Source organism: Engystomops pustulosus, chromosome 8 (assembly GCF_040894005.1).
Source record: "Engystomops pustulosus chromosome 8, aEngPut4.maternal, whole genome shotgun sequence".
In the NCBI taxonomy this organism is placed as follows: Eukaryota; Metazoa; Chordata; class Amphibia; order Anura; family Leptodactylidae; genus Engystomops; species Engystomops pustulosus.
Genome location: NC_092418.1, coordinates 50,526,469 through 50,549,450, shown reverse-complemented (window position 1 = coordinate 50,549,450; position 22,982 = coordinate 50,526,469).

Genomic DNA, 22,982 nt, shown 5'->3' with positions numbered 1-22,982 from the left:
GATGACAGTAGGTTGGATAGTGCTAGTTTATCCGTGCTACTCATGTTGTTTGGTGCATATAATTGACCTGAGTCTATGCTCTGTCTCAGTTGAGTAATGTCTCGGTCTACTAAGTTGATGAAGGCTTCAACACTATGTGAACCTTTGGGTGGCATGAAGTGACTTTTGTTCCTCAAACCTAGTGATGGTAGATTAATTGGGCTTCTGTGCTCGACAGTTAGTGGGATAGAATCCTCAAAGTGTGTTTTGAGGCGAATACCTCTAAAAAATTTTTGTAGGTCCATTTCTAAATCAAAAGTGTTGAATTTATGTGATGGACAGAATGACAGACCTTTCTGCAGTAAACACATTTCTGCTGGGCTAATGCTTTTAGAAGAGATGTTAACAACTAATGGAGTCTCCCTACCTGGGACCGAGTAGTCATGGTTGCCATATTTTCTCTTATGTTGCCTCCTCCGCCTCTTCCTCTTGGTGCGGTGGCCTCGAGTTGTTCCTAAAAAAGAAGAAGAATGGGTATGAGCGAGGTAAAATCTTCTGTTGTGAGAGTAGTTTGCAGTTCTGTTTCGATGTTTTTCACTTTAACTTCTAGATCTTGTATTTCCTTTTGTAGGAAGTCTATTGTGAGGGTTATGAGGTCTAGAGAACACTTGTTCAGAATCTGTTCGTATAATGAGCAGTATTCCTTATTCTCCTTGAAGAATGTGGGACGTAGTCCTCTTGGGATGCGTTGAACTCGTAGGTATTCCGATAATGTCGCGCAATGGAGTTGGGAGTTAAGAAGTTGTTTGGATGATCGTTCTAAATCCCTTGATTTGAATTCGTTCGTCGGGATTTGTAAGAAGTCGGTTGATAGTTGTGTTTGTGCAAGTATGCAGGCAACCTCTTCTTGATTGTAGGAAAAAAATCGGTAAAGACATAGTAAGTGGGTGCTGATACTCGTATGGGTAATCAAATTTTCGTATAGGAGTTGTACCGCACACCTCGGGTTTTGTTGTTCAGGTGCTCTGGATAGGGTCACAATCCCATTCAAACATTATAGTACGGAATCCAGTCACACTGATTGTGAATTTTTGAATTTTTTTATTTTGCAAACAGTTATATTTAAGTGACGTTTCGGTCAATCACTGGCCTTCTTCAGACAATGCAATTGGTGAAATAAGATTACATATAAATATTTATGCCTAACAATGAAGAAAGTCCCAGGTAGGGAGACTCCATTAGTTGTTAACATCTCTTCTAAAAGCATTAGCCCAGCAGAAATGTGTTTATTGCAGAAAGGTCTGTCATTCTGTCCATCACATAAATTCAACACTTTTGATTTAGAAATGGACCTACAAAAAATTTTTAGAGGTATTCGCCTCAAAACACACTTTGAGGATTCTATCCCACTAACTGTCGAGCACAGAAGCCCAATTGATCTACCATCACTAGGTTTGAGGAACAAAAGTCACTTCATGCCACCCAAAGGTTCATATAGTGTTGAAGCCTTCATCAACTTAGTAGACCGAGACATTACTCAACTGAGACAGAGCATAGACTCAGGTCAATTATATGCACCAAACAACATGAGTAGCACGGATAAACTAGCACTATCCAACCTACTGTCATCCAAAGAGATTATCATAAAACCAGCCGATAAAGGCGGAGCTATAGTAATCCAAAACAAAGATGATTACATTAACGAAATACTATCACAACTTAACGATACCAACATCTATGAGAGACTAGATAGGAATCCTACAGCCAGGATTTCCAAAAGAATAAAATACACATTGGATAAACATCTCTCACTTGGCACGATTGATTCCTCCACACATACCTTCCTAACACAAAAGACACCCATCATCCCAGTAATTTATACCCTTCCAAAAATTCACAAAAATCTTAACAAACCTCCAGGCCGCCCTTTAGTTGCATCAACCGAATCCATACTCTCACCATTATCCATTCTTCTTGAAAAAATTCTAACCCCAATGGTAAGATCTACAAAATCTTTTCTCCTAGATACCAACTCATTCCTCGAACTCATTAATGACATTAAGAAAATCAACCCCACAGACCTTTTAGTCACTCTAGACGTCAACAGCCTATATACCTCAATAGCCCATAACAAGGGCCTTAGAGCAGTTCAGGAACTACTTAAAGAAACCACCTATCCCACTAATGTCATAGACCTATGTCTTATGTCTTGAATTACTGGAAATTGTACTCACAGAAAATCACTTCATGTTCCAAGACTCATTTTACATCCAATGACAGGGTACCGCAATGGGGTCCAATGTAGCACCCCCATATGCAAACACTTACATGGCTTTCTTCGAGGAAACCTTTGTTTATCCCAATCAACTCTTCTCCACCCATTGCCGCATCTGGAAACGTTATATTGATGGTGTGTTCTGTATATGGGGGGCACATTGGACTCCCTGCACAATTTTCTCCTTGATCTCAACTCAATTTGGCCAGAGTTGCAATTTACACTTCACAGTGACAGCGAAAGAATAAACTTCCTAGATACCATGATCATCAAAGAGACAGACGGGACCTTATGGTCAGATCTATACATCAAACCGACTGATCGCAATAACCTCCTTCACTTTACCAGCTGTCACCCCAAATCTACCAAAAACTCACTCCCCATCTCCCAATATAAAAGACTCGAAAGGATAATCAGTAAACCTGATATCCTAAACACTAGATTAGAGGAGATGCAAGAAAAATTCTCAGAAAGAGGATACCCCTCCAATACACTCACAGAATACAGAAATACACCCTGGAGACCCAAAAGGTCCGCCCAAAGACGCATACCTTTTGTCCATACTTATCACCCTTTCTCTTTCCCTTGCTCGGGAATTAAATTACAAAAGCAACTATTCCTGAGAACTCAGAAAAAAGGCACCTTCCCATGCCTTTCTTGTGCACAATGCAACAATGTACAGAAAGGTGAGACATTTTCACACCCCCATAATGGGAAAAATTATCCCATACACGACTTCTTCACATGCAATTCTGATTTCGTGATCTACATGATCAAATGCCCATGTGGTCTTGCATATGTCAGCGAGACCACATTACCCATTAAAGACAGAATTTCCAAACATAAATCTACCATCAGATTAAAGAACACTTTACTCCCAATACCAGCCCATTTCCTGGAAAAAAAAGCATTCCATTAACCAATTAAAATTCCAGGTTATTGAACAAATAGGGACCCCGAGACGCAATGGGGACCAAGTATCAGTTCTGAAAAAAAGAGAGTCCTTTTGGATCCATACACTACAAACGCTATCACCGAAAGGAATGAACAGGGACTACAATATCCAAAGCTTCTGTTGATTTGTTATTAATACGAACAATTTTATTTTCTTTACAGAGACGCTGAAAACATACATATCATCAACGCTATGGTATTGTATATGCAACATAGTATATATGTGTTAGATATATGTTATTACTATGTACATTCATGCATGTCATACATGTCCCCATATTCCATATATGTTCCCCATCATACTGTTTTTGCATCTACTTCCACTGTAGCACAGACTATACTGGATACCACTCCCAATTCCAATGTCTAGCGCGCCACAATATATTCTATCATTCAGGCCTATATACTACAGCCTAATTACACCAGTACCTCCTATTATCCCTTACTAATTCTTAATAGCACCCTCACCCGGTACTATGATCGCGCTCTACTCCATTCTGATACATCCAATATCAATAGCGAACGCTACAGCCACTCCCCCATCATCTCTACTCCTATCAGAATTCAATAGCCGATGCGTTCCACCTTGCGGCAACGAGTGGAACACAAGCTATGACGCACTTCCAGTCTAGACCGGAAGTGACGTTTTTAGGCGCACGAATGCTCGTAAATCCTATTTAAAGCTCCACAGCACTTACCACTGCAGCGCTTTTACTCTACAAGCGGACTCCTGCTCTTCCCCTAAGACCCCAGCCTGCACAGCAGCTTCTGAACCCATACAAACTTAAACATTGGTAAGCACTGTCTTATATTCCTATGCTTTCTTTACAGGTATCATCACTACTCGATTATCTTGTCAAGTTCCCTCTACCACTGAATCTTATAGTATCTCCTGAGTATCCCTGCTCATCTATTGCTATGTGAATTGATACATTGTATACCCATGTGTCACAGAAATAATCCTGACCCTTTCTGTGACCATATCGCTTATATCAGTATACTATTGTACTTATTTGTGAATATGTAAATATGCTAATTTTTTATATATATCTCTTTCACTATTTGACACTTTCTTCATTGTTAGGCATAAATATTTATATGTAATCTTATTTCACCAATTGCAGTGTCTGAAGAAGGTCAGTGATTGACCGAAACGTCACTTAAGTATAACTGTTTGCAAAATAAAAAATTAAAAAATTCACAATCAGTGTGACTGGATTCCGTACTACAAATTGAGCATGTATCACACCTTACACAGCTCCAGCATTCCTGATACGCTGCCACCACTTATTGCCTCCCACTCTACATCCACTCTAGCTTCTCAAGCACTTACCTTGTTACACCACTAGACATGCACACTCAGCTCTCCAGCAGTCACACAACTAACCACAATTTGCAAGACTATGGGACACATGTATCATAGTTTGGTCTCTCTGAGGAGCATTTTAGAGACTTTTGTTGGCTAGTTTTTGCACCTTATGTATGATCCTGTCTTTTTACTTATGATACATGTTCAGTTTTTCCTATCCTGGCAGGAACAAAATTTTGGCTTCTTTTTGAGACTTTTTGCTGCAAATGTCTCAAATCCACATGGACACAAGCCACGTGAGGGGTTATATACAGGAGAGGACACAAGCCACGTGAGGAGGTTATATACAGGAGAGGATACAAGCCATGTGAGGGTTTATATACAGGAGTGGACACAAGCCATGTGAGGGGTTATATACAGGAGTGGATACATGCCATGTGAGGGGTTATATACAGGGGAGGATACAAGCCACGTGAAGGGTTATATACAGGAGAGGACACAAGCCACGTGAGGGGGTTATATACAGGAGTGGACACTACTGTTAATTTGGGATTTAATTTGTTTAATTTTTAATGCATTTTGAAACCTATTACAATAGCTGAGGAGAGTGGATTTTCCTAATTACATTACTGTTAACATTTGAATTTACAAAGCGCATAGTAAACGCAATGTTAACACATGCGTTAACGTGGAGTTTATATTGCGTTATGTAAATGCAAATGTTAACAGTAATGAAATAAGGCAAATCACCTCCCCTCAGCTGTTGTAATTAGTTTCAAAATGCATTATAAACGCAATTAACTGCTACGTGTGACCTCACCCTTAGAAGTAACCAATAAAAAAAATTTTAAAAATGCAAAAATTTTTACATTTTGACAAAAGAATTTACTGTGCAAAATGTTAAACAGTTAAAGCATGTGAAATAATTCCAATTTACATGTTAAAATCGCATCCATGAAAAATTCCTTTGCACCTGCCCTGGACCAGGTGCAGAATTGCGCCAAAATTGGCAAAATGTCACACGGAACATCTGGAAAGTTAAGATACACGAGGCATACTGCACAAGGTGCAGACCAAGGCGTGCTTGAAAAAGAACAGAGTTAAAAGTTGCAAAAATGGCGCAAAAAATTTGCTAAAATTAGACAATTTCGCTAGCTGAAACTATGGGGCACATTTAATTACCCGTCCCTGAGCGTTCCCCAATCCGGAGTATCCGACGAGAATGAACTCTGCCGCAATTTAAGAAGATCATGTGCCCGATTTCTTGCATGTGTCGCTTCCCCGATCAGGTCCGCCGGAGTTCAACTTCTTCTTCCCGGTGTATGTAAGTGCATGGCTTGCAATACAATTTTACTCTTAAATCCCGCACTCTGTCTGAATCAGTCCGATCGTCCGAAGGCCCGCCCCCCCCATTTCTCTCATATAAAAGCCGGCGCTGATGCGCCAAAATTCGATCACTTGCGATACAATCCCCTTCTAAATACCTGTCCCAGCGACGTGATCCCCGAAAACGTTGGAAAACCCGACGAAAATGCGTCCGCGGGACCCTTTGTAAGTAAGCCCCTATGAGTTTGCAGAGCAGGGACCAAAATTAAAGTAAAAAGCTTTAATGACAAAAACTTTTTCAGTGCATAAAAAAAAAGATGTTAAAAACAAAAGGATTACAAAATAAAATGACACACAACACGGCAAAACAGTTATAAAATAAAAAGGGAGAAAAATAACAGAACCGTACAACTTAAAGTAAATCCTGATTCCCTGGAGGTGTGAGAAATATGGAACACCCAGCTTGTCAAGCAGCCCCCATAAAGTGAACTCTATTTCCTGTATCTCACATATTGCCTTAGATTGTTTAGATCAGGTGTTTAGATCAGGTTTCAGAACCTCCAATTTATTAATTAGTCCACAAGGTCATTCAGGATTGGGCAAAGGGTTAATGAGGGGGAGAGTTTAGGAATATTTAAACAGTTCTTTGTTTCCAAGTCCTGATGCAGAAGGCGGCTGGGAGAAGTAACCACATGTCCTTTGGGATCTTTGGGTCAGAGTTTATCAGGCTGTAAAAACTCCAGAATGTCATAAAAAGCTGCCTGGACACTTCAAAAGATGCTAATTGTCATATATTTCAACAAAGTTAGTAATTGCCCTACAGTTAAACAATTTCCTTGACTTCTTTTTTTATTGTGCCTAGGAGATTGGATCACTTGCCATCTTCTTGGTGCACTTCTACCTCTGGCTCCCCCTAGCGAGAGAGGCTGTTTGCATTTTCATGCTCACTACCTTTCTTGTGTTGAGTTGTGAAATCATATTGCTGCAATACCAGGCTCCATCTGAGCAACTTCCCTTTGTCCCCTGCCACCCTATTAAGCCGGCTAAGTGGATTATGATCTGTGATCACAGTGAAGTTACGCCTATACAGGTATGGCTGCAGTTTTTGCAGAGCCAGATACTCTATTTCCATTGTGAAATATGCAACCTACCGAGGCAAAGTTTCCTACTTAGGTAAAGTATTGGGTGCTCTTCTCCTTGCGGGTTCAACGTCAGTTTTTACCTAAAATCTGTTGGTGAAATCTGGGGCTTGGAGAACAGATGATGGCCAATATAGCTTCTAAGGCTGAAAAGGATTCTTCACACTGATTGGTCCTTGAAACTATTTGGGAAGCTCTTTCTTGATTAAGTCTTTTAAGGGTAGGCCAGATAGTTATGGCATCCACTTTCCCCTGTTCAGGCCTAAGCACCTCACCTCCACACAGTGTCCCAGATATTGCACTTCTGACATTGCTATCTGACATTTCTCCGGTTTGATAGTCAAAAGTGCCATTTTGAGTCTTTCCAGCACCTGTGACAGATGTTGCAGGTTTTCCCCCCATAAATTGCTGAAAATTGCTATGTCATCAAGGTATGCAACTACAAAGCTATCCAGTCCCCCCAGGAGTCGGTTGACCAACCTTTGGAAGGTGGCAGGGGCATTTTTCATGCAAAATGGCATAACCAAAAATTTGTACAGCCCAAAGGGACTTCAGAAGGCAGACCTTTCCTGAACCACTTTTGTTATAGGGATCTGCCAGTAACCCCTACTTAAATCCATAATGGTAAGGTAGGAAGCACTAGCAAGCTTATCCAATAACACATCTATTCTTGGCCTGGGGTAAGCATCAATTAAGTTTAGCTTTCTGTAATCCACACAGAACCGTGTGGTTCTGCCCCTCTTTGGCACCAGGACTACAGGGGAGGCCGATGCACTCTGAGATTTTTGTATTACACCTAGGGCCAACATCTCTTCTATTTAATCCTTCATATTAGATTTAACCTCAGGTAAAACCCGGTAAGCAGATTGCCTTATGGGCAGGTGATTTCCACTGTCCACCCTGTGAATAGCTACTGTAAATGAGTTCTCCCAGGCTTCTAGGGAAAGGTATCTGTGAAGGCATTGAGTATGGGAGATACTAGAGAAAAGAGAAAAAACAAAACCGCTCCCTGGTGCAGTAAATTTTGGGATAGCCCACTGGTGTCCATACTGGTAAGGTAGCGTGCTCACCTTTGGTCATTGTGCATCCAGACACAACACTGTTGGATGCAGCCTAGTCCTCGCCGGGAGAGAAAAACAGGGTACAAGATACATAGAATATCCAAAGGGCCGGGGCTCACCTCCGCCCTCTCGGGTAGTGGCTAAAAATAGGACTTTATCAACGGCGCTCTCCGATCCAAGTAATTTGGTATAAAATATACGATTTTATTTTAAATGGATAAAACCAAATATAAAAAAAAGGATAAAATAATTATAAGACAACGCGTTTCGCGTCCTACTCAATGGACGCTTTGTCAGGTATGAATTGCTACTCCAAACATAGTGATATATACTGGTCATATGGGAAGTGATATCATGGAAAAGGAAAAGGATAAAAAAAAATTATATCCATTCACTTATAACATGGTCTAAAAGTCTTAATAACATTCATAAAATATAATGTACACATATCGTGCTGAAAGTAATATCGTATTAGCATCATATTCAAGTAAAACCTAATGTAACCCTGTCTCTCCAATGGTGAATGAGACTCCTTCCGAAACTAGTAAATGGAACGCAGGAGATTCCTCTTATGGAATGCAAGGTCCCGGAAGTGATTCAGAAAAGGACATGTGATCAGACCGAGGTTAGATGACCTCTAGTAGTTTAATACGATATGCTAAATAATCTATATGCCAATCCAATGGGTTTAATAGGTCGATATAGCCGGAGCTCGTGAAGGGAATATTGAACAGTGACCCGTAGAGTCATTCTAGGGGGAAGCGATCACATTAACCCGTGAAGATCTGGTAGAGGAGGAAATAACAATGTACAAAGGGTAAGTATAATAAGAGCTACAGAGGTATATCTTGTAAATTTTTGTACATGAAAGAAGTGTCAGATAATAGTTTTGGACACTTCATTCATGCCATCAGGGCTTAAAGTCTGTAACTTATAAATCCAGTATATTTCTCTGCGGGTCTGATATCTATTATTAACACTTTCAGGGATAGAATCAATAGGCATAATTCTGAGCAAACTTTCATCCTTATGATGTTTAAAAAGGAAGTGTTTAGAAAGCCCATGTTTAAGGAAACCTTTTTTAATATTACTCCTTTGTCCAGTGACACGCTCGTGTAGTTCTTGTATGGTCCTTCCTACATATTGAAGACCGCACGGACACTCTATTAAGTAAATAACGTAAATTGATTTGCAAGTCATAAAGGTCTTGATCGGAAAGAACTGTAGTGTGACATTGGATCTGAAATGAGTAGTTTTGTCTTTGATAATAGAACAACAGAGACAAAGCTTGTGATTGCATCTTTTAACCATTCTATAATCAGGTTATGAAAGATGTTCGAGCACAAATATATCCGCAGATCGAGCGTAATCTTTCTGCTCGTAAAGAGAAGGCATTAAATCTCCTCAAATCTACAGAGGGCATAGTTGTAAAACCTGTGGACAAGGGGGTAACGTGGTAATTATGGATGAGAGTTACTACATTAAGGAAGCCAATCGGCAATTGTTGGACAAAGCCACATATATTACATTGGAAGGTAGCCCCCTACCAAAATTTAGGGAAAGATTACAGACACATTTGAGGACGTATGTTGAGAGGGGGGTTCTGTCAGAACAATTTGCAGCTAAGCTCTTACCCAATTTCCCACGTAAGCTTAATTGGTATTTTTTACCTAAAATACATAAATCACTCACGGCTCCGCCTGGCCGTCCAATTGTGGCCGGTATTGGTTCTCTGACAGAGCCCCTCTCAAAATATGGACTGGTTATTGCGCCCACTACTCAAAGAGATCCCTTCATACTTAAAGGATACAAATTAATTCCTTAAGAGTCTAGAAGAAATAGAGTGGATAGACGGTTACAGCATGGACTCCGTTGACGTACAAACTCTGTATAAGCGCATCCCCCAAGATGCTGCAGTTTCGGCAGTTAGGGAAGTATTACAAAGCGAGAACTATGTAAATTTTGTCTGTGATTCCCTTAAGCTTATATTATCTCACAATGCTTTTCATTTTAATGGGAAGTGGTTCCTGCAATTAGTAGGGACAGCAATGGGGACCCCGGTTGCTTGCACACTAGCTAATATATTTTTTGCAGTCTTTGGAGAAAAATATGTATTTTCCGTAAATAATCCCTACACCAGATTGATAAAATCTTTTTTCAGATATGTGGATGATATCTTTGTGATATGGGCTGGATCAGAATTAGAATTTCAAGGTTTCGTGGAGTATTTAAACAAAAATCATAAGAACATGAAATTCACGTTCAAATTCAGTCGGGAATCCTTGGAGTTTCTAGACGTCATGGTAGTCATTAAGGAGGGTGGTCTGTCAACTAAGGGGCTTAGAAAAGAAATGGCCACCAATTCCATATTACATTATAAGAGCTTCCACCCCTCACATACCAAAGATGGCATCTTTTACAGCCAGTTTTTGTGCTTGCTTAGAATAAATAGTGGAGACAACACCTTCTGCTCACAGGCGGATGAATTGGAAACCCGCCTGAGAGCTAGAGGGTATCCCTCGCATGTTTTAAAGAAATCTCGCGCTGTAGTTATGAAAGTTAAACGTTCAGAAGTATTGCATAGGAAGAAAAAAAGAGATACACAGAGGGAATAGATAAAGATACGCAGGAGAGGAGGTTTGCATTCACGTTTGGATACAGTCCTCAAGAAAATATTATTCGTTCAGCAATTATGAATAATTGCCATTTGTTAGCTAAGGACCCACAGTTAGGGCATACTGCTAATAGTAAACCGTTACTTATAGTCAAAAGTAGGTTCACTACAGGTCATAACACATGGTTAGACAGGTTCATTCCCCAAGGTAACTTCAGATGTGGACAGTGTCATTTTTACAATTTCAATCTATGCACTAGGACACTGGTGATGGTAGAAGTAAGCCACATGGTTAAACATTTTTTTAACTGTAAATCACAATTTGTAGCGTACAGTATGTAATTTTTTGTCCTTGCCGCAGATTTTATATTGGCAAAACGATCCGCCACTTATACATTCGATTTCAGGAACATCTTAACTCTATTGGAACTGGACATGGCTCTGATCAAACACATAAGAGTAGCACATTCAGGCAGTTTGCAGGAATTGAAATGGTTAAGGTTAACCCTTCAGGAGGAGATAGAAACAAAGAGATTCTCAAGTGTGAAGCCAGATGGATTATGCGCACTAAGGCTCTAGGGCCAGTCGGCTTGAATGATCGTAACAAACTACGTGTGTTTCCTGTAATTTAGAAAAAAATTGTTACCTTCTTTGCGTCTGTATGTATCTCTATTGACAATGTCTATATTAGTGCTGACAGTAACAATCCTGTGAGTATTTGCTTTGTTTTTAAAATGTGGTGTAGGTTGTTTGTTGTTTGGTTTCCAAGGTTACCTGCCCGGAACACGGTTAAGTATGGTTCCAGCCCACCACATGATGTCAAAGACCTGAGAAAGCACTATTCTACCTGGATATTTTATTCCTTACTGCATTTTACTTTACCTGTAGCTCCACAAACACTATGACAGTGTAATGAAGGTGTAGATGACACAGTTGCCTGCAATTTTTCGTCTTTTCAAGCCAATTTTTTCTGACTCTTGTACTGGCTGTATGGTATATTATCTTTCCATTTTCTGAAGTGCAGGCTATCATAATTCAATTAGCTATTTGTGTCTACTTTTTTTTTTTTTTTTTTTAAAAGGTAGATGTATGGATAGACTGATCTTTGATGTACAGATTAAGATCCAGGAATGTAATGGAGTTTGCTTGATATTCAGCAGAAAAAGATATGTACAGAGAAGGCATTAGCGTCATCTGATGACCCTGTCCATATTAGGATCAGATCATCTATATAACGCCGGTAAAAATGTATATACTGTCTGTATGGATGATCACACAGTATATATTTTGTCTCAAAAGCCCCCATAAACAAATTTGCGTAAGCGGGTGCCAGTTTGAAAGAACAAACTGGCAAGACGTGGAGCAGATGGAAGACCTGGAAGGGGAACAAAATGGGACATCTTGGAAAACCTGTCAGTTGCCACAGGAAGGTGGAAGATCTGTGACGAAGTCCATAGCCACATGAGAACACGGGCGACTGGATATCGGCAACGGAAGCTATACGCCAGCCAGGTTGGGCTGAGAAGGCTTATTACAGGCACAGGAAGTGCAGGACCCCACGAAATCCTGAACATCTTTGACCAGGTCAGGCCACCATTAGTAGCGGTAGATAAGGGCCATGCAGCGTTGCACCCCAGGTTGCCCAGCCAGACGCGAAGAATGTCCCCAAGACAAAATCCTCCCCTGGAGTGCAGGTCGGACATATGTCTTGCCAGGGGGAGCTGCCGAAGATCCACCGGAGCGGCAACAATCAGTTGTTCAGGAGAGATGATATGCTGAGGGGCCGGCTCTTCTCCAATGACATCAGAGCCACAAGAAAGGGCATCGACCTTGATATTCTCCGCAGGACGGAAATGGATCAGCAGGCTGAACCGTGAAAAGAAAAGTGACCACCTGCTTGTCTGGGATTAAGACGCTGGGCTGTCTGGAGATACAGGGGATATTTATGGTCTCTATATACACAAACCCGATGGTGAGCTTCTTCCAGTAGATATCGCCTTTCTTCCAGGGGGAGTTTAATGGCCAATAGTTCTCTATATCCTATGGAGTAATTCCTCTCTGTGGAGGAAAAAATCGTAGAGAAAAAGCCGCAAAAGTGAGAGTTCGGCCCTTAGGCCCTTTCTGGGTGAGCAACACCACAGCACCTACCGATGATGCGTCAACCTCTAGATGAAAGGGCTTCTCCGTGTCAGGCCTAGTGAGAACTGGAGCCAAGGCAAAGGTGAATTTCAACCTTGAGGAGGCTTATTCAGCCGTCGAGGGCCAGAGGCGGGCATTGGCGCCCTTCTTGTTGAGTACAATGATGGGAGACACCAGAGTGGAGAAATGTGCCGTTAATAGGTCGCAAAACCCAAGAACCTCTGTATGGCACATAGACCTTCTGGGCGTGGCCACTGTAGAACTGCAGACAGTTTAGCAGGATCCATCTGGAAACCTCTGTCAGAAATTATATAGCCGACTAAAGGAAGGCTCCGTTGACATTTCTCAAGCTTGGTGTAGAGACAATTAGCCTGAAGAACTTGCCGTATGTGGGACTGGTGGGTTTCAAGGTCTGGGGAGAACACCAAAATGTCATCTCGGTAGACCACGACACACGTATACAGCAGATCTTTGAAGATGTCATTGACGAATTCCTGAAAAACAGCTGGCACATCACACAGTCCGAATGGATTCACAAAATGTCCATCACTAGTGTTAAAAGCTTCAATAAATAACAGGAATTTCACAGCACTCCTTGTGTAGTAGATGGTGCCAAACTAGGGTCCCAGCCCAGTTCATGCATAGATAATGGAAAATGGCACTCAATCAAATTTGAATAATAATTGCTTTTTATTTTTGTACAAATCCACTGAATAGCATGACGTTTCGGTCAAAATGACCTTCTTCAGATGCGGATTGTACTTGTAAAAAGTGCTTGTTAGGTAGGAGGAGCGGAGCGTTGTCCGCCGCTCTGGACCTCAGCTGTATGGCAGCCACGTTCTTGTCTCAGTGTGTCACGTGGCTGCCATACAGCTGAGGCCAGAGCGGCGAAAGTCGGCAAAAGTCCTGGTAACTTCATGCTATTCAGTGGATTTGTACAAAAATAAAAAGCAATTATTATTCAAATTTGATTGAGTGCCATCTTCCATTATCTATAGTGTTAAAAGCTGTCTTCCATTTGTTACCTTTGCAGATCCAGATGAGGTTGTAGGCCCCACGAAGGCCCAGTTGGGAGAAGACCCTAGAGCCACGCAGGCAGTCAAAGAGCTCCGTGATCAATGGCAGGGTAGCGGTTCTTAACCATGACCTTATTAATCCTGTGATGTAAGGAAGGATGTCCATCCTTCTTGGTCACGAAAAAGAAGCCTGCACCAGCTGAAGAGGAACCTCTCTGCAAGTTTTCTTTGATATACTCTGACATAGCAGCAGTCTCTGGAACTGAGAGGGGATACACCCAACCTCTGGGAGGAGACAACTGGCAGGAGATCCACAGGGCAGTCTTAGCGGCAGTGCGGTGGCAAAGTCTCTTCTTGTTTTTTGTAAAATAAACATCGGAAAAAGTCTTGGTAACACGTAGGTCCTCCAAGGACTTGGGAGTCACGGAGGTGGCCAAGACAGGTAGAGGTGCCACCATGCAGCGAGACGGTGACACGGTGCATGGAGTTGCAGCCACGGAAGACCTAGCAGGAGAGAGGAGGTGGAGCGTGGCAGCATGTAAAAGGACAGTCTTTCCTTATGAAGAGCTCCAACTTGCAGAGAGATTGGCTCAGTACAGAACCGGATCAGAAAGAATTTTTCCACTGACTGAGGAGATAACCAGAGGCTTCTCAAGAAGGACCACAGGGATGTGATGCCGGGAGACTAGAGCACCATCCACGATGTTCCCTGCAGAACCAGAGTCCAAGAAAGCGGAGATTTGAATCTGAGTGTGAGTGTTGAAGCTGAGGAGCACAGGAATAGTCAGGCATGGAGAAGTTTTCCTCACACCTAGGGATGATTCTCCCAAGGTGCTGGCGTTTCCCAGACATTGAGGGCAGATTAGACAATCTGAGTGGCAATCAACTGTTGCAGCATGGTGGTTCTCCTTGCAGAGCAATCTGCTGGGACTGCTCGACCACAACGTTGGTAAGATCAGCCAGTTTCGAAAGCGGCACCTTGGCGGGGTCCTTGGCTGGATCTTACTGTCAGGGTTCGGAGTTGTGAACCCCCTGGACGATCACACAAGCCGACACCTGGGACCGGAATCTAAGTGGCACCTGGTCTTCACCAGAGCCCGCAGCAAAGCAGGATGGTGTTGCTGCAGCATGGTGCCACGCGGTCGTTCAACAGGCGCGACTTGTCTGCGGTGGTAGCCAAGGTCAAGGTACAAAAACACCAGGCAGTCTGGAGGTTGGGGACAGACAGGTAGTCAGGGCAGACAGCAATAGTACAGAAACAGGAACAGAGCAGGAGGTCTGGGCTGGTATTAAAGGAATGAACTCAGGGTCAGGTGCGGGGTCACAACAGGAGGTCAGAATACAAGGAATACACACAGGAAGCTTTCTCTTAGGCATAGGCTCAAAGATCTGGCTGGGGTTGGTGGGAGAAGCCGGCTTTACAGAAATCCCAGAAGTGACCAGCGCCAATCAGCGTGCCGCTGGCCCTTTAAATCTGCGAGTGCTGGCGTGTGCGCGCCCTAGGGAGCCAGCCGAGATGGGAGCAGGAACGTGTAGAGGTGAGTGAACTTGTAACTCACGCCAAGACATGGATCGCAGGGGCACCCATGACAAGTTGGTGAGAACGAAACATGACTGTTTCGGGAAGTGGTCACTGTGAAAAACAGGTTAATGGCAAGAGGCTATAGTGAGGACAGCATTACACAAGCTTACCGTAAGATTAAAACCAGGCCGAGATCCACATTGTAAGCACCTAAAACAGTAGATCACAAACGGAAAAAGGAATTCTTAAAATTATTGTCCCGATCCTATATCAGGATCGAGATCTGTACGCAGGACTTTCCCTACAATTGGGATGTCTATATCCCCCCATCCTTTTTATTAGAAAGAAATCAGATACACAGGGATATACATAGATGCAATTTCCAGGCTGCCACAAATGTAGACATAAATATTGCAAAGCTTGCAGATATATTAAAAAGAGTGATAGTTTTGCCTCATAATCCACATAGAAAAATGATTAAGTAACATTGTATTGCATTACAGCATACGTAGTGCACTTGGCTGAGTGCAGGCTGCTATATGCAGGATGTACAACTTGTACTAAGTTCTTATATCAGATGTTAAAAATACAGCAGAAGGGGTGTCTTTCATCACAGGGTCATTTTAGAGAAGTTCATGCGGGAGAGATAAGAAGATTGTCATGGATGGGAATTGACCTAGTTACAAAACCCATTGGGGGGGGGGGGGGGTGACCATCAAAGGAAGCTCATGAACCAGGAATCCTTTCTGATTTTCGTTTTAGTGTACTCTTAGCTTACTAATTTTTGTGTATATGACTTCTTGCTTGTCTAACCTCATTATGAATGGAAGTTTAGCTGAAAGTAGATAAAAGTAGTAAAAGTATCCGGTACTTGTTCTTTTGTATGCGTAGCCTAAAGTTTTTAACATCTGAGAACACATATATCCACCACAGTATGGTATAATATCTCAATCTCTGTTGACAACTGATCCTCTACAAGGCTTAGGCAGATGTGTCTACTTTATTCACGACACAACAGATTTTACAGAAACTCTCAGTGGGCAGGACCTGGCGTAATGTAATGGAGCGAATGGCATTGGCTGAATAACGATACTGCCCACTACAAGAAGAAACAGCCTTAGTTTCTGCAATTATCTTCTTATTAATTATTAATTAAACTTCTTATCTTTGGCTAACTAGCCAAAGATAAGAAGTTTAAATAATTAATTAAGAAGAAAATAATTGCAGAAACTAAGGCTGTTTCTTCTTGTAGTGGGCAGTATCGTTATTCAGCCAATGCCATTCGCTCCATTACACCTGAACACAGTTCTTTCTATGCACCTGCTTTCCCACCACAATGCTACCAACCTTCATATTCCATCAAGTCATCTTTGCACTTTTCCATCATTCTACATAAATTTTGCTCTCAACAATATCACTGCCATTTCCTACTCTTGAATTTCAACAACACACTTTTCTCAAAGTTTATTATCCTCAAACAGCCTCTTTGGCTGCCAACAGAGTAAAGTCATAATCAATTAACTTTAAGTTTTGAGAAACTATTTTTGTAAAATGGCTGCTGGAGCTCGGTCATAGGCAAACTATTTTAACATGGCCGCCACTAAAGCATGGAGGGGAGTGGCTTTTGCCTTAAACAAAGATAAAGGGGTGTGACTGGTGCCATGGTGATTTGGGGAGGAGGCGGGCACCACAATTATAACAAGTCTTTCCCGACTCCATTAATCCACCCTTCTGATGATATGGGATAAAGGGGGTGGAGTTTAACAGGGCGCTGCTCCGCGCTATCTTTCTTCTTTGTTTCAGGGAGGAAAAAAATTAACACATAAAATCTCCCTCTCTTTTTCTTTAAACTACTTTTCCACAATAACTTTTATCTGTCTCATATTGCCCGTCTCTTTCTATCAAGCTGTCTTACAGGATTCTCCACACAGATCTCATAATTTATAACCTATTATCTCTTTGTTACATTCCTTTTCGCTAAATCATTATTCCAGCATGAACATTTGACTTCTGCTTCTTGCTGGAGAAATATCTTATACATCAGCCTGTATGGTGGTATAATAACTAATGAAACAAATGATGACTGATGACTTAACTCCACAACTCCCAGCTATTAGCAACCCACAGAAGATCAATACTTATATATAACCAGGTTCAATAACCAGAGCTTTATTTTGGTCAAAACTGTACAGGTGAGAAGCCGACTAGACAGCTATCCTGACCGGAGACACAGGAGGCTTATAGGCAAGATAACGTATTTTCTTACCTTTTTATGGGACTGCAGTCCCCATCTCCTGCCAGATTTAGACAGTCCTTATTGCAGCTTGACAATCTTGTACCCTGCTCTGGCCACGAATTATTGCAGTAACGGATTTGGATTGCACACTAAAACCTGTTTACCACTCTGAATGTATTGTTCTCTGCTCCAAATTGGATATTTACGTATATATATATATATATATATATATATATATATATATATATATACATACATATATATATATATATATATATATATATATATATATATGTATATATACACAAAGAATCACACTGACATGTCCATGAACTACACAGCAGAGTCCCTTAGGCTTGGCCCTTGGGTCGGCCCAGAAGTGAAACTAACCCAAACCCTGGACCAACTACACCAACCCTGCCCCTGTTTACACAACCTCAGATTCTCTAATTATTAATAAAACAGAGCTGAGCTCAAAGAAATTACACCAAGAAAATATGGTATAATATCTCAATCTCTGTTGACAACTGATCCTCTACAAGGCTTAGGAAGATGTGTATACCTTATTCACGTCACAAAGGATTTTACAGAAGCCCTCAGTAGGCTGGACCTGCCATAGTTATCCAAAGATAAGAAGTAATGTCCGTAGTTCATTGATTAGTAAATTATAATATGATAATCGAAGAAACTAAGGCTGTTTCTTCTTGTAGTGGGCAGTATCGTTATTCAGCCAAGGCCACATTCTTTCACTGCACAGGGCTCTGTTATCAATCTTCATCCATAGTCTGGCCTCATCTTAGTGTTCAGCATTTAGAAAGCATATGAAAAATAAAAACATTTTCATTAAACATATAACAATACTTCACATTAACAGTTTGAGTTGAGATGTTTCCACTTTGCTACTTTCATGATATAATAACTGAATAACACTGAAGGGTTAACTTCTCACTATTTTTAGTAAATGTGAGCCATTATGTACAAAAATGTTATGGGTATTTGACTTTTGGGTAAAATATATGGAAAATGTGGTCTGTACTATGTGCAGTTTGTCTGTGTAGTGTACAAAGGGCACCAGATTCAGGATTAGTGGCACACGTTCTTCATGAATCTGGCGCCCTCTGCACTGCTGAGAGAGAGTGCCCCATTTGCATTTGATATATGTGGCGCATGGTGTGACTGAGCACCGGAACGCCCATTTCAGTCCATTATTTTGTGTTGCGTTGGGTATAGGGCAGCGTGCGCCACAAAGTGTTGCGTGCACCATAATTGTGTCTAGAACACTTCTTAAAAACTTGTGCAAGAAATACCAGGTTGAAAGTGACCCACTGCTCAGGCATAGATTTGTTTCAAAGGATAGCAGTGTTTATTGATTCTTTCTTTTCTATAGTCTTCTCTAAGTTTAAACCCTCAGGAGACCTCCAACCAGAACCTTCACTGTCTTAAATAAGACAGACTACATGCAAAAAAGCTGGGGATATTATACACAATTGTAAGAGGGACCAAAGCTTGAACATCTTGAAGTCATAAAACACCTGGTCACAGAGGCTTACACATCTAGTATATTAACTAAAAAGGAATGTTGAATATTATTTGTGAATTTATTACAAAAATATGTCCAGAATCTCCCTCAGAGCTTTGGCCTAGCTCATAATGAAGAGTTCTCCTCCTTTTAGTTCATTTCCATGGACGTAACAATGCTTTACACCAATATTTCACATGAACTAGGTTTGAAGGCAGTATCCTATATGTCCTCAGTAGGCACCCAAACATGCCATAATCACAAACCAACATCATAAAATCATATTGGATAGTATCTGCTTCATCCTTGAGCACAACATTTTCACCTTCCAATTCATGACTTACCGACAAAATAAAGGGGACGGCAATCGGTACTCAGTTCACTTTAAGTTGTATGAATCTATTTATGCGAAAATTCAAACAGGTGCATATTTTGGGCAATTAGAAGTAAGGACAAGCAATTAGACTATTCTAGCCATACATAGATGATTTATATATCATATGGGCAAAGGTTTACAACAAACGCGTAACAAATATACTTGGGGCATTACACTTACCTTAAACATCTATTCCAACCAAATTGAAATCCTGGACCTACTTTTTCAAGCTGATCCTTCCTTAGCATTGCTCTCCACCCAAAAGCATTGGTGTAAACTGATTTTTTCCTCCTCCCCACAACAGGGTTGTGCCCCAAGGACAGGAAACCCAGACCATAAATTGCGACTCCACCTTCCACACCTCAGTAGTTTCCTGGTGAGAGACCTAGTTTACCGATGTCACTTTGGAGTACATGTCATAATAAATGCTATTATATGTGAGTTAATTAATTTTGTACTGTAATTCATGCACATTCTTACATGTTAGGGCACATTTACTAATGGTTGCATGCTGCACTTTTGTCAGACTATGTACGTTCTTCATGGCTAAAACGGCTTGCACAGGTATTTAAGAAGTGTCTCAGTATATTACTGAGTGTGTTCGTGGCTATTAGTGTGTGGGGGCTATAAGCAAGTGGAGAGCTGTTACTGAATGTGGGAGCTATTAGTGTGGGGGGGGGGCTATTTTTTATTGTTTTTCTATATTTCTCAAGTGCTCTTTGATCCTGGTATGACCAATATATTTATATCTCTTTTCACAAGGGCACTGTATGCAATCCAAAAGACTCGAAGAGGACATTAAGATGTGGAGGCTGAAAAGTCTGCAAGTACATCTTAATGGGTAAATACTTTCAGAGCTCTAAGGCCTAGAAATTTTATTTCTTCAACAATGGGTTGTATGGTCCCTGAACCTCCAAAACAAACTCCTGGGTGTGACAAATACACTCTCTACACCATCTACTACAATACCTTCCACTAAAATATTGTGGTAATTGCGATTTTTACAAAGAATTACCTCTTTATTCCTGGAGGCAGGAACAGAGGAAGCAAGATCTGCATTGTGACTACAAGTCCCATGATGCTTCACTCCCACCAGAATGCACAGCACAGCAGGGTTTGGCTTCTAGAGCTCTGGGCTTGTGTTGTAGAGGAGGCGGAGGCGGGCACTGTCCATCCAAGGAAGGAAGCTGCACAGAGAATTACACTGTGTGCAGCAAATATGTGTGCACATAGGATGATGATGACTGCCCACCACGCAAGCGCGGCCAGCGCTGGGGACTGTGAAGTTGACGTTTCCCAGGAGATGAGGTAGTATAAACAAAAGCTGACCTTATAACTTCAGATTTCATTATCTGTAAATGTACCTAGAATCACTGATAACATTGAATTAATATAAGGAGTTACTTTTGTAACTTGATTGGAAAACTTCCCTGCTGTCACACATTGACGTCAGGTCCACATTCATTAGCTTCAAAACTTTTCTGTCTCGGCGCCATCTTGAGTTCATTGTTTCTATTACAGTACTTTTTAGGAAAATAAGACAAGTAGAAATGACAGGATTTGATCTATCAGCTAGGTTTACCTTAACAGTTGAACTTCATTTTAGTGGTAAATTTTGACTGATAAGTTTTGCGTTTATTTACAAAAAAAAAGAAAAAATGATGAATTTTTGGAAAAATTTGCCATTTTTGAAATTCGAAATCATTGCATTTTCAGGCAGATAGATTCACCACCTAAATAAATTGACAATATGGAGCGAAGTTTGCTGCTCCTGGAGCACAAACTCTCTGGGGAAGATGGGTGTGGGGAGGAAAGTATGGAGGTGCAGAGTGAGGGGGCAGCTAGTTGGGTAACATGTAGAAGACGGGGTAGAGGGAAGAGTTGTAGGGAGTCTTGTCCTGATCTGGTGCACCCCAATAAGTTTGCCAGGCTGGCAGATGAGGGGGATATCAGCTCTGAGGTAGCTCTGGGGACTGTCTGCTCCAGTAAGAAGGGTAATGGGAGCACAGGCAAGGTCAGACAGGTGCTGGTAGTGGGAGATACGATTATTAGGGGAACACACAGGGGAATCTGTCACAAAGACCGTGCCTCAAAGGTAGTTTTCTCCGAAATACTACCTGTACCACACCAGAAAGGCAGCGGGAGATCAGGGAGGTAAATAAGTTGCTCAAAAGTTGGTGTAGGAAGGAGGGTTTTGGGTTCATGGAGAACTGGGCTGACTTTTCTGTTGGCTACAGGCTCTACAGTAGGGATGGCTGCACCTCAATGGGGAGGGTCCCAATTTTGGGGGAAAAATGGTTAGAAGGTTGGAGGAGTGTTTAAACAAGAGACCTGGGGGGAGGGAAACTACACTTGCGCAGGGCAAATAGACAGTGTAGTTAGAGAGCTGGGAAGAGTCATAACCCATGGGGGAGGAAGGGGGGCTGGAATGAGATGGGGGAATAAGAACAAAATGATTAGGGATAGGGAAAACCATATAAAGTGCATGTACAAAAATGCCAGAAGCCTCACAAACAAAATGGAGGAACTGGAACTGTTGTTCCGCTGTTGGAGCGGAAATATGATATAGTGGGTATCAGCGAGACATGGCTGGACAGTAGCTATGACTGGGCTGTTACTATAGATGGTTATAGTCTTTGTTTGTTTATATGTGAATTCTTGCCTCAAGCCTGTCTTGCAAGATGAAATCAGTAACACAAATGCTAATATGGAGTCCCTATGGGTGGAGATAAGAGGAGGGACAAAGAATAATAAAATATTACTAGGGGTTTGTTATAAGGCTCCAAATATAATGGAGGCAGCAGAGGAAATGCTGATAAGTGAAATGGATGCGGCTTCAAAGCATGGTGAAGTACTTATCATGGGGGACTTCAATTACCCAGATATTGACTTGGGGGGCAGAAACCTGCAGGTTCTTCAAAGGCAGCAGACAACATAAGACAATTACCTGTCGCAACTAGTCCTGGAGCCAACAAGAGTGGGGGCACTGCTGGACCTTATCCTTACCAACAGACCTGATAGGGTATCAAAACTGCAGGTTGCGAGGAACCTGGGTAATAGTGATCATAATATCATTGATTTTGTATTACACTTTACTAAGAGCGTTAGGGAAGGGGCAACCAACACTCTAAACTTCAGGAGGGCAAATTTTCTGCAACTAAGGGAAGACCTTAAAGGCATAGACTGGGATAATGTTCTCAAAGACAAAAGCCCCCGCAAAAATTGGACTTTTTCTCATATATTCTGAAAAAGTCCTGAAACAACACATACCAAATGGGAAAAAGCATAAGAGGAACAAGAAAAAGCCAATGTGGCTAACTAGTCTTGTAAGGAAAGCAATAAGCGAGAAAGATAAGGCGTTTAAGGTGCTAAAACGTGAAGGAAGCGATGAGGCCTTCCAGGATTATAGAGAGAAAAATAAATCCTGTAAAAAGCAGATAAAGGCCGCAAAAATAGAGACTGGGAGAAATATTGCCAGGGAGAGCAAAAATAATCCCAAATTATTTTTCAAGTATAT